The 10,392-nt window shown below is 47.3% G+C and overlaps 1 long non-coding RNA gene across 1 annotated transcript; it reads right to left on the reverse strand.

The window, feature by feature from the left end:
- Nucleotides 1-538: 538 nt before the first annotated feature.
- LOC129324396 (uncharacterized) lies at nucleotides 539-3,590 on the reverse strand. Its single transcript, XR_008596531.1, has 2 exons — nucleotides 3,484-3,590; nucleotides 539-725 (listed from the first exon to the last, which is right to left on the reverse strand). It is a non-coding gene; the product is annotated as an uncharacterized LOC129324396 (long non-coding RNA).
- Between the last annotated feature and the right edge of the window lie 6,802 nt (nucleotides 3,591-10,392).

Consider the following 10,392-nt stretch of genomic DNA (forward strand, 5'->3'; position numbering starts at 1 on the left):
TGTACTATAGGCATTATGAGGTCCCTCCCATCCTCAAATCCCACCCACCCCAGGAATATCCCAACCTGGAGTTGATAACCCTAGATGTACTTAAAGGTATGGTTTAATGCAGTCACTTTAAAAACACCTCCATAGAAACGTTACATGAAGACTCAAAGCTGTTATACAGGGCAAAAACAGATAAGAATGATTTTCAAAAAAATCATTCCCTGTCACTTATTGGTTTAGATATCTTTCCTGCCCTGTCATCTAGGTTCAGAGCAGTTTTGTTTTCACAACAGTGCAGTTAAGTATTAGGGCAAAATTAAGTGGCTTGTTCAAAACCAGCCAGTGAGCCCAACTTCTCAGCAATGATGTGCCTGTGAACTGGAGTCTCTCAATCAAAGGTCAATTGACCCCTGGTAGCTTAACTAACCATATTTTCCTCACAAAGCCCAACCAACCCATATTTCCCCCACTAATTTCATGAGACCTGATACATCCATGCCAAACAGCCTTTTTTTTCCTTCAAAGCGATCGGTAGGACCACGTGAAGCAATGAAGTTTGAAATAAAGTTTAATGTTCTCTTCTTCAGAACTCAATATAAGGCACAACAGTAAAACAAGATCAACCGGAGGGTTGTAAAGGATTCCCAAACTCCTGGAGGGAGGTGGCAACAGGTTTGCCGGCTTGAAAATCAAATCCCGTTTCGCACAATGTGCTTCCTCACAAGCCACGTGTAAATCTAGAATAAATATAAATACATCATTTGAAACAGCCGGTGTGCCAAACAGTAATGTATAATTACAAAGTGTTGTCTCACCAAAACAAAAATTTCCAAATAAAAACGGTTAGCTTAACTAACCATATTTTCCTCACAAAGCCCAACCAACCCATATTTCCCCCACTAATTTCATGAGACCTGATACATCCATGATGCCAAACAGCCTTTTTTTTTCTTCAGGTAGTAACTGTTCTGAGGCACCCAGATCATTTTAAAGGAAAACCCTTACTAGAGGTTTCTATATTTTTTCCCTAGATCTTCCAGTGACTCATTTTTTCTGTGTATGAAACAACATCTGTCATTTCATTTTTCTCTCTCTGAAATGGTTAGTGATGGAAGGAATAAGAAACACAATCAAAGTGAAGCTTACAATGGAAGAACACACAAATTGGGCCCAAATCATTTGGAAGCTTGTTTATGGGATTTTTTCGGGGTCAGCCAGGGTTAAATGGAGCAGGGCTGTTTTTTTCCTGCTGGAACATGGTGGAACACAATTCCGCCACCTCTCGGTGCCGGAAGCTGGAGGAGGTAGCGGTGGCAGGCAGGCACCTGCACAGCCTCTCCGCCAGTCCTGCCGAGCAGTCTCTCCATCACAAGGATCTGGAGGAGGAAGCGGTGGTGGGCAGGCAGTCCAGCGGCCTCTCTGCTGTGGCTACAGGAGCTGAAGGAGGTAGCAGTGGTGGGCAGGCAGCCGAGTGCGGGCAGGCAGTCGGCTACATGGTGTGCCCTGACCTCGGCTGGCTTGCATGCTTTAGGGTTGCCAGCTCCAGGTAAGGAAATTCCTGAAGATTTGGGTGCTGGCACCTGGAAAGGGTGGAGGTTGAGAGTGTCTGCTTCCAGCTCCTGAAACTCAAGCTGTATTCCACCCCCACCCCCATCAAGTCTGCCCCACATTATTACCCTGGTATAAATGTTAAGGAAGTTAGGTTCTTGTTTCTTAACACTTTCAGCACTGTATCCAACTTATGGTTGTTTTCTGCAACCCATTCCCTATTGTACTGTTTTTTGGTTTTTTTATTGTATTTTTAAAATCTTTTACAAATAACAATAAATCTTATTCAAACTTACACAAATGAAAATTACAATAGTAGGACATAATATAACATTGCACTTCATTTTGCAAAGAATGTGTTCATTAAAGACAGTTCTACTATAACAAGTATAGGAAAACAATAGCTTTTGAAAACCATATATTTTACATTAATCTTTGTTGATAGTTATATTTCAAACTTAGTAATTGTTTGGTAGGGCAATTTTGTTAAAAGTAACTCATTTTTGGAGAGAAATTCTACCCTATTGTATTGTTTGGTGAATGCCCCATTCTGTTGATTGTTTTGACTTACACTGTGAAATGTGCCTTGAGTCTCAGTGAGAAAGGCTGACTATAAATAGTGCAAACAAAATAAAATAAATAGCAACTCTGCAAGGTTTTTAAGGCAAGAGATGTGCAGAGGTGGTTTGCCATTACCTGCATCTGTGAAACAAACCTGGAGGGATCACCTACTTATTCCAAGATCTAAGATCAGGCTAGCCTGGGTTGTCCTGGTGTGGACTCAGGTGGTATAGTGCCCCTGTACATGGAGTATCCAGTTAACTCTTATGCTAAAATAACTGTGAATAGACCTTTCATCCACACATTTCTCTAATCATTTTTAAAGTCCCTAATACCGTCTAGCAGTCGCCACATCATGTGGCAGTGAATTCTATATATTACAGGTGCACTCTTTAATATCCAGAGGAGTTAGTTATGTTAGTCTGTAGTTGCAAAATAGTAAAAAGTCCAGTAGCACCTTTAAGACTAACCAACTTTATTGAGGCATAAGCTTTTGAGAACCACATGTATAAGTGGGTGTCATCAACAATGCCTCAGATAATCTAATTCAAAAGTCTTTTAATCAAATGGATTCTGGTTTTGGAAAAGGCATGCTCAAAACTTGCAAGTTGCTGCTCACCAAGTAGATTTCTGGCTCACAACACTGCATTGCTTAGAGGGAACACTGCTGCCAGGTAAGGGGCGGGGAGGCAAGCATGCCTGAATTGCAGGAGTGCTCCCGGGGGTGGCCATGACCTGCACAATGACATCACTTCCCGGAAGTGACATCATTGCACGGTCCCAGGAGCACGCGCTTTGCGCACACACATGTGCTACCAGGGACACCACCTCCTGCCGGGAGTTGCCCCGGGTGCTGGCAACCCATGCTATGCCACTGAGTTCCACCACCTCTTTTCCCAGAAAAAAAGCCCAGAATGGGAGTATAATGAAGAAATCTTCTGAGAGCTCCATCATGTGCCCAGATCCTGATTTGACACATCATAGTAAATTCTTCAGTCACAAATAGCTTTTTCACAAACCCATATTCTTCATTTGATAGCTGCGACAACAAGCAGTGACTTGCAACAAACAGTGACATATGAGAGGCATCACAGGGAGGGCACTCATATTACATGATATCACCTCCAGTGCAATATTTTTGATGGAGTCAGAACACAAATGTAGGTGTAAATCAAGTGTTAAGCCATCAAGCAGTCTTCATGCTTGTATGTTTGTGGAGTTGCACTTAATGGAGACCTTGGAGTCTGTGCCACAGCTACATTAATGTCTTCATGGACAAAAGCGGAGGCTTCCATAACTTAAAATAATCTCCTAAAATGGGTGTGGGAATCAGCCTTCAGTGTAGAGATTCATCTGAATGAATTAGAGAATATACAGAAATCATACCTCTAGGCTTCAGTGTCTTTTCATTCTCTCTCTTGTTTCAAATTCTGTGGAGAGTGCATGGTATGATTTCGTCGTTTGCCAACTGAGTGATGTGTTTGAATTGGTTTGGTGACTGTCAGAACCGTGGCTAGATAATATCCTTACTCCAGTCTGCCTTCTGCAATTAGACAATAGTCCATTGTTTCCAAAAAGCATTTAATGAAGAAAAAGATCATTATAGTCCACTGGCCTGAATGCAATATTCAGGTTGGTACATATGCATTGTTACCAATGACTAGCAAAGCATGAGGTACAAAGTAACAGATCACAGAAGGCCCAACCTCCCCCCATAGTTCTCAAAACAACCCCTTTGAAGTCAGGATAGCGAAAGTTCCCAAGGCCAGTTCTTGGTGGAACGTCGGTAGCCAAAACAATCCTCTTCTGTGAGATAGCTGCCTGGGAATCTTGGCACCTGGGGAGAGAGCACTTAAACACTGAAAGGATTAAATATGGAGTCGGTTAAGCAAAAGCATACAAGACAGCATTCTGAACCTGACATTCTGCCCCCTCTAAGATGCTCCTCCCCCAGGTTTATGTGGGTAACGAGAGTGAAACGCTCTCACAAGTCTAGGAGCATGAACATGTACAGAATTCACCCATTCATCAAACCCAGAGTCAAAGTCCTTCCACCTAATGAGGTAAAATAACTGATTTCTTTTTATTTTAGAGTCCAAGATTTGTTGCACCTCATAGTGGGTCTGGTCATCGATCAAAGTGGGGATTGGAGGGGCCCGGGTGTGCCATTGTTCATCAATGGGGGCTTTTTTCAATAGACTAACATGGAAAGTATCATGCACGTGGCGTAGATTTTTTGGTAAATCTAAGGCAACAGTTACTTTGTTGATTACTTTGCGAACAGGAAAAGGTCCTAAGAACTTTAACGCTAGCTTGCGGCTGGTTTGAGTTACTTTCAGATTCTTCGTAGAAAGATAAACAAGATCGCCTGGTTGTAAATCCTATTCTGCCGCATGGTGGCGGTCGGCGTACTTTTTGTAATCCTGTTTGGCTTTGTCGAGGTGTTTTTTGATTTGAGTCCATTGTTGAGCTGCTTCCCCCCACCATTCGGTGACGTCTTTGGAAGCTGTAGGAGGAGGGGGAAGCACTTCAAATGGAAATGGTTTGAAGTGGAAGCCATAGACGACTTTGAAGGGGGTTTCTCCCGTGGAAGCATGGAAGCTGTTATTATATGAGAATTCTGCCAAGGGGAGCAAGTCAAACCAATTATCTTGTTGGAAATTAATGTAACAACGTAGAAATTGCTCTAATATCTGATTAGTTTTTTCCGATTGTCTGTCTGTTTCTGGGTGATGGCTTGAACTGAGACCTTGTTCAACGCCCAGCAGTTGTAAAAGCTCCCGCCAGAAGTTGGCAACGAATTGTCCGCCGCGATCCGAGATCACCTTTGATGGAAAAGAATGTATTTTTACAATATTTTTTATAAAAATGTCGGCCAGTTTTCTAGCGGAGGGAATTGTGGTGCACGGTATGAAATGAGCTTGCTTGGAAAACAAATCAACCACGACTAAAATACAGTTATGCCCCTTTGAGGGGAGTAAGTCAGTGATAAAGTCCATAGAGATTATTTCCCACAGTCGATTTGGCGTTTCCAAAGGTTGTAAGAGTCCTGGGGGTTTGCCCTTTCGGGATTTGGCGCTGAGACAGATGGGGCAAGACGCAACATATTGGGAAATGTCTCTGCGCATGCCCGGCCACCAAAATTGGCGTTGCACTAAGTGAAGCGTTTTTAAGTACCCGTAGTGCCCCGCTGTGGGGGCATCATGACAACGGTGTAAAACTTCTTTCCGCACTTTTGGGTACATAGAAGCGATCTCCCCAAAGCCATTCCCCTTGGGCGGACTGTTGCTTGTCTTTGGGCACATCCCCCCCCTCCTTTTCCACTTCAGCTTTCAGCTTTTCTCTCCAGCCCTGATCGGGTTGACGGGAGAGGTTTGTGCGGCTGCGAGTGGTCACCACGCCCCCTAATTGCGTAGGTGAAAAGACTGTGTCAATTGTCTCCTCCCTTTTGCTTTTGTGTTGGGGCATGCATGATAGAGCGTCGGCCAAAAAGTTAGTTTTGCCCGGGAGAAAGTTTAATGTGAAGTCGAATTTGGAGAAAAATTCCGCCCATCTCAGTTGTTTGGCGTTTAGCCTGCGAGGGCTGCGAAGGGCCTCTAGATTCTTATGGTCCATCCAGACTTCGAACGGATGACGGGCTCCTTCTAACCAATGTCTCCAGTTAGTGAGAGCTGCTTTTACAGCAAAAGCCTCCTTTCCCCATACATTCCAATTCCTTTCTGCCTCTGAAAACTTTCAGGAAAGGAAGGCGCAGGGTTTGAGCTTTCCGTCCGCCCCCCGCTGTAGCAGCACGCCCCCGATTGCCATGTCGCTGGCGTCGACCTGTACTATGAAGGGGCGGTTCTCATCGGGGTGTTGCAGCACGGGCTCTGGGACAAACTGCGTTTTAAGGTGACTGAACGCTGTTTGGCATTCTGGTGTCCACGACAGTTTTGCACTTGGCTTTTTGGCTTGGTCCCCCTTGTCTTTGGTTTTTAACAGTTCAGTTAGGGGGAGTGTAATCTGGGCGAAATTTGCAATGAATTCTCTATAGAAGTTGGCAAAGCCCAAGAATGATTGTAGTTCTTTGCGGGTCGCGGGGGTTTGCCAATTTAATACGGCCTGTATTTTGCCTGGATCCATTTTCAAGCCCTCTTGAGAAATACAATAACCTAAATAAGTGAGTTCTGTTTTGTGGAACTCACATTTAGAGAGCTTAATGGGCAGTTTGTTATTCATGAGAGTGGTTAAGACCCTTTTTACAAGGTCCACGTGTTCCTCTTCGGTCTCTGAATAGATTAACACATCATCTAGGTACACCACAACGCCTTTATATAGAAATTCATGCAGTACTTCATTGATCATGGACATGAAAACTGATGGTGCCCCGGCCAGGCCAAAAGCATAACTAAATATTCATATTGGCCGAGGGGGGTGTTAAACGCGGTTTTCCATTCATCCCCTTTTTGGATACGAACATGGAAGTAAGCGTCTTTTAAATCTAATTTTGTAAAGACCTTACCTTGAGCCACGACGTTGAGTAGATCTCTGATGAGCGGGATGGGGTAGGCGTTGCTGGAGGAGACGGCGTTAAGTCCCCGAAAGTCGGTGCACAGTCTTAAGCCCCCGTCCTTCTTTTTGACGAAAAGCACTGGCGCGGCATGGGGACTGTTAGCAGGGCGAATGAATCCCCTTTGAAGATTGAGATCGATGAATTTGCGGAGCTCTTCTCTTTCGTTGGGACTCATGGGATAAAGACGGCCCTTGGGCAGCGAGGCTCCCGGTATTATTTCTACGGCACAGTCCGTCCTCCTGTGAAGAGGTAAAGCGTTAGCTTCTTCCTCGGTGAAGGCTCGGGTGTATGCTCTGTATTGCTTGGGTATTTGGTTGATTTCTTCCTGGGTGAGGAGAGCAGATTCATTTATAGTTGGGTCATTGCCCCAGTTTTGATCCCAACGGTGATTTTTACATGATTCATGGGTAAATGTGATACTTCCCTCTGCCCAGTTGATATAAGGGTTATGATCGCATAACCACCAGCTTCCCAGGATCAAGGGGTATTTCGCTGTGGCACTAATGACGAATGATCTTACTTCCCAATGTTGTCCCATACCGGTTAAGATTGGAGTGGTTTCGGTAGTAACTGGATTCATGTTGGTGCCATCCATTTGCTCGAAAATCACCGGTATTTCCAAATCTTTTACCGGAAGCACTAGTCCATTAACTAAAGCTGGCGCGATAATGTCTCTGGAACAGCCTGCATCAATTAGAGCTTGTACGCGGATATGCATTTTCCTGTCTGGATTCACCAACGTTACTGGTATGAAGAGTATGGACCCACGGGGTCGGTTCGGAACCGGAACCCCCGAAGGTTTGATCTGCCGTTTGGGCCCTTTTACGACAGATCCATTTTGTTTCCCGATGCGGGGCTCTCTGGATTCTCTCCCCCCGTTAGGGCGGCCGGATCATCCTCCATAACTTCCTCCAATTCCAGTCCTCTTTCGGGGAGGTTTCTCCTCGACGCTCCCCTACCTCTTGGAGCGGTTCTTGGAGCTGGAGTTGGGCGCGGTGGCGCCGGATAGGCTGCGGGGGCTGGGCGTCTTAGTTGGAGCAGAGGTCTTTGCACAGGCCGATATGGGCATTGCGCCGCAAAATGACCACTTTGGCCACATTGCAAACATAGCCCTTGTTGCCATCTAGCATCTCTTGCTCCACGAGTGGCATATCCAGCCCCCCGGCTTCCCCTAAGGGGAGTGGAGGAACGTCTTTGGCCCGGAGGTTGTTGGTGTTGTTCCACTAAACGAACTTCTAGTAGCGGTTTTCAACTTCGCAGGTCAATTGTATCCACCCTAACAGCGTAGGAGGGTTATCTTGCATGAGAGCTCGTTCCAACAATTTAGGGTTCAACCCTTGTTTGTACAAAATAATCTTGGTAGACTCTTCGCACCTTGGGCATTTGGCAGCGAGCTGTCGGAATTTTGTAGCATAGTCTCTAGCCGACATGCTGCCTTGCCTAATTGCCTGCAATTCCGTTCTGGCCCTAGTTTCTTCTAGGGGGTCTTCGTATTGGGCTCGGATTGCATCCACTAGCCCTTGGAGCGTATCTAATTCAGGGGCCCCCACGTTATAAAGTCCCACATACCAGTCAGCAGCTTTACCTTGGAGACATGATCCCAGGTGCTCTATTTGACTGGCCTCACTCCCGAAAAGATGTCCCCATCGGTTGAAAAATTGCACCACTTGTACCAGGAAAAATCCCAATTTGGAAGGGTCTCCATCAAACGTAGCGTCCAGTTTGACCCATCCCATGGGAAGATCTTGTCTAGGAGCTGGTGCCGGCATTGGGTAGGCATCAAGCGGAGCGAGTTGTAAGGGAGGCTGTCGCGGCGTGGGTGGTAGCTGTGGAGGAGGATATTGCGGGTAAGGTTGAGGTTGGTGCGGCAAAGGCGCCCCCGGAATCAGCTGGGGAATCGGCTGGGGGATTGGCTGGGGGATTGGTTGGGTCCCTCTTGGTGCCAGATGCATTGGTGCTGGTCGAGAAGGTGTCGGACGCCCCCTCGGTAGGCCCCCGGGTACTGGTTGGAGGGGAGTGGGAGCTGGCTGCAACGGAGGTGGGAGAGGAGAGGTGGGTTGGAGAGGGACCATATCCCCTCGCGGCCCCGGTGTAGGAAGAGGCCTGCCCGCTCCCGGAATGACTGGCGGTGTGGTTCCTCCCGGAAGGCTTGGGGGCTGGCTCGCTTGTGTTGTAGGTGGTGGATCTATCGGGGCAACTGGCTCCAGCGGTCGTCTTGGTTCTCCCCCACCTCCTCCTCCAGTCCCATTGCCCGTCGGAGTTAAAGGGCGATCGGGACGAGGGTCTTCCGGGCACGGCTCTCCACCTCCCCTGTCGGTGCCGACATCTTCAGGTACAATCGGTTGATTGGGGCGAGGTTCACCAGGACAAGGATCGTCTGGGCAGGGTCCTTCCCCGGTGACCGAGTCCTCTTCTCCCGTCTCTGGTGGCTGTTGCGGCCACAGTTGATTTTGCAGGTTAGCCAAACTTTGGCTGATGTCAGGTAGACCAGCTGGCGGAACACGACCTCTGTCTCCCGCCACTAGCACCGAAAGCAGGTGGACGGCATTTGCCAAACTTTCTTCCATATTTAGGAGTCTGTTCTCCAACAGCTGTACTCTATCCGTAGTTTCCTCCTCCCGTAATTCCGTGGACCCCACATCTCCCATCGTCTGTGAAGTCGGTATAGTTTCGGGCGGCGGTCCCATGGTTAACGTCTGCTGCCACGGCAAGGGTGTTTCTATCCCCTGTTCCTCTTGAGATCTCGCCGCTAACACTCCTTTTGTCAGACAAGTGATTGCCAATATCCCTGAGTCAATGGCAATCGTCCGGCTCTGGAGCTGCACCCATTGGTGCTCGCTTACATCTTGTTGCCCCGACCACGGGGTGACTTCCGCATAATCCCAACTCAGGGCGCCACGGCAGGACGTTTCCCATTCCGTTTGTTCGGTCGTCCTGTTCCAGAACAGCCACGGCCGGCCACCGGTTTGCTCGGGTATGGATTCGAAACTGCGCCGACTATCCAGCTGTAGCTGTGTAAACATCGTGCTGGCCCTCCGCTCTCTCATTTCCCTTGGCCTTGCACCCCACTGCGTCGGGGTGGGCCAGTTGAAGAGTGGTGCGGCTGTGGCTCTAGGCCGCATATCCGCGTTGCTGGGAGCGAGGGTATAAATCGTTGTAACTGAGGAGCTGTCTCCTCGCGGTACAGGTTCAGGGGATTCCAAACCTTGAGAGCCGGGAGAGGCATACGGGTCAAACAAAGGATCCCTGACTGGGACAGCTTTGGAGTCCGTCTGATCCGGCTTAGGCATTGGAAAAGGTGATTGGTAACAAAATGTCAGAACCGTGGCTAGATAATATCCTTACTCCAATCTGCCTTCTGCAATTAGACAATAGTCCATTGTTTCCAAAAAGCATTTAATGAAGAAAAAGATCATTATAGTCCACTGGCCTGAATGCAATATTCAGGTTGGTACATATGCATTGTTACCAATGACTAGCAAAGCATGAGGTACAAAGTAACAGATCACAGAAGGCCCAACCTCCCCCCATAGTTCTCAAAACAACCCCTTTGAAGTCAGGATAGCGAAAGTTCCCAAGGCCAGTTCTTGGTGGAACGTCGGTAGCCAAAACAATCCTCTTCTGTGAGATAGCTGCCTGGGAATCTTGGCACCTGGGGAGAGAGCACTTAAACACTGAAAGGATTAAATATGGAGTCGGTTAAGCAAAAGCATACAAGACAGCATTCTGAACCTGACAGTGAC

The sequence above is a fragment of the Eublepharis macularius genome, chromosome 2 (genome assembly GCF_028583425.1).
Source record: "Eublepharis macularius isolate TG4126 chromosome 2, MPM_Emac_v1.0, whole genome shotgun sequence".
Classification (NCBI taxonomy): Eukaryota; Metazoa; Chordata; class Lepidosauria; order Squamata; family Eublepharidae; genus Eublepharis; species Eublepharis macularius.